At 41.5% G+C, this 2,500-nt stretch overlaps 1 non-coding gene across 1 annotated transcript; it reads left to right on the top strand.

Annotated features, from left to right (window-relative positions):
- The first annotated feature begins 2,085 nt into the window (after positions 1-2,085).
- On the top strand, positions 2,086-2,157 carry TRNAP-UGG (transfer RNA proline (anticodon UGG)). Its single transcript has one exon. It is a non-coding gene; the product is annotated as a tRNA-Pro (tRNA).
- The last annotated feature ends 343 nt before the right edge of the window (positions 2,158-2,500 follow it).

Here is a 2,500-nt window from a genome sequence, read left to right as displayed (position 1 = left end):
TGGTTTTAAAAAACTTTAGAAGTAGATATCTGAGAAAAATACAAAAATGTCTTATGTAAAATACCCACAAAACTACCTTGGATGTGAGGACTTTAAAGAATTACTTGGGGTGCGGCAAAGCTTTCTCAAACAGGTGCTGTCTGTTGGCTCGTTGGTCTAGGGGTATGATTCTCGCTTAGGGTGCGAGAGGTCCCGGACGAGCCCATGCTTTTGAAAGAGGTTTTCCTCAAGAACCGATAAGTTTAAAAACTTAAGAAGTAGGACTCTTAAGAGGTGTACTAATTACTGGATGATGCTGTGTTGCTCGAGAAACATGGTTTTAAAAAACTTTAGAAGTAGATATCTGAGAAAAATACAAAAATGTCTTATGTAAAATACCCACAAAACTACCTTGGATGTGAGGACTTTAAAGAATTACTTGGGGTGCGGCAAAGCTTTCTCAAATAGGTACTGTCTGTTGGCTCGTTGGTCTAGGGGTATGATTCTCGCTTAGGGTGCGAGAGGTCCCGCGTTCAAATCCTGGACGAGCCCATGCTTTTGAAAGAGGTTTTCCTCAAGAACCGATAAGTTTAAAAACTTAAGAAGTAGGACTCTTAAGAGGTGTACTAATTACTGGACGATGCTGTGTTGCTCGAGAAACATGGTTTTAAAAAACTTTAGAAGTAGATATCTGAGAAAAATACAAAAATGTCTTATGTAAAATACCCACAAAACTACCTTGGATGTGAGGACTTTAACCCCTTCCCCCTGCTGGCATTCTGGGCCCTAATGTCCATGCCATTTTTTAGATTTTTCCATTGTCACATTCGAAGAGCTGTAACTTTTTTATTTTTGCGTCGGCATAGCTGTATAAGGTCTTGTTTTTTGCGGGACGACTTGCAGTTTTTATTGGTACCATTTGAGAGTAGATGCGACTTTTTGATCACTTTCTATCACATTTTTTTTAAGTCAGGATTAACAGAAAACAGCAATTTTTCCATTGTTTTTTATTTTATTTTTTACGGCGTTCACAGTGCGGGTTAAATAATGTAACAGCTTTATAGTCGGGGTCGTTACGGACGCGGCGATACCAAATATGTGTAACTTTTTTGCTTTATTGTAGTTTTTTTTAATAGTAAAGCAGTTTGTAAGGGGAAAAGCTGGGTTTTTCATTTTTTTTTTTTCACTTTTTTTTTTTATTAACTTTATTAAACTTTTTTTACTTTTTTACTAGTCCCACTAGGGGACTTCCCTATCCTCCGATCGCTATTATAATACACTGCAATACTTTTGTATTGCAGTGTATTACTGCCTGTCCGTTTAAAACGGACAGGCATCTGCTAGGTCATGCCTGCGGCATGATCTAGCAGGCATTCGCTGCAGGCAGACCTGGGGGTCTTTATTAGACCCCCGGCTGCCATAGAAGACACAGACACTCGGCGATTTTATCGCCGGGTGTCAGTGAGATGAGAGGGAGCTCCCTCCCTCTCTCCAAAACCATTCAGATGCGGTGCACGCTATTGTGCACCGCATCTGAAGGGTTAAACAGGTGAGATCGATACTAATATCGATCTCACCCGGCAGAGCAGGGACGCCCCCAGCCCTCAGCTGCTTCTGGCAGCTGAGAGCAGGGAGATTTCACGGCTCCCTGCTCTGTTTACTTTATTCTACAGCAGCGACGTAGTTTGTCGGTGCTCTAGAATAAAGCCCACTAATGACCGCCGTAAAAAGACGTATCGGCGGTCATTAAGGGGTTAAAGAATTACTTGGGGTGCGGCAAAGCTTTCCTCAAACAGGTGCCGTCTGTTGGCTCGTTGGTCTAGGGGTATGGTTCAAATCCCAGACGAGCCCATGCTTTTGAAAGAGGTTTTCCTCAAGAACCGATAAGTTTAAAAACTTAAGAAGTAGGACTCTTAAGAGGTGTACTAATTACTGGACGATGCTGTGTTGCTCGAGAAACATGGTTTTAAAAAACTTTAGAAGTAGATATCTGAGAAAAATACAAAAATGTCTTATGTAAAATACCCACAAAACTACCTTGGATGTGAGGACTTTAAAGAATTACTTGGGGTGCGGCAAAGCTTTCTCAAATAGGTACTGTCTGTTGGCTCGTTGGTCTAGGGGAATGATTCTTGCTTTGGGAGCGAGAGGTCCCGGGTTCAAATCCCGGACGAGCCCATGCTTTTGAAAGAGGTTTTCCTCAAGAACCGATAAGTTTAAAAACTTAAGAAGTAGGACTCTTAAGAGGTGTACTAATTACTGGACGATGCTGTGTTGCTCGAGAAACATGGTTTTAAAAAACTTTAGAAGTAGATATCTGAGAAAAATACAAAAATGTCTTATGTAAAATACCCACAAAACTACCTTGGATGTGAGGACTTTAAAGAATTACTTGGGGTGCGGCAAAGCTTTCTCAAATAGGTGCTGTCTGTTGGCTCGTTGGTCTAGGGGTATGATTCTCGCTTAGGGTGCGAGAGGTCCCGGACGAGCCCATGCTTTTGAAAGAGGTTTTCCTCAAGAA

The sequence above is a fragment of the Rhinoderma darwinii genome, unplaced genomic scaffold, assembly GCF_050947455.1.
Source record: "Rhinoderma darwinii isolate aRhiDar2 unplaced genomic scaffold, aRhiDar2.hap1 Scaffold_743, whole genome shotgun sequence".
NCBI classification, from domain to species: domain Eukaryota; kingdom Metazoa; phylum Chordata; class Amphibia; order Anura; family Rhinodermatidae; genus Rhinoderma; species Rhinoderma darwinii.
This window is presented reverse-complemented; position numbering and strand designations above follow the sequence as displayed.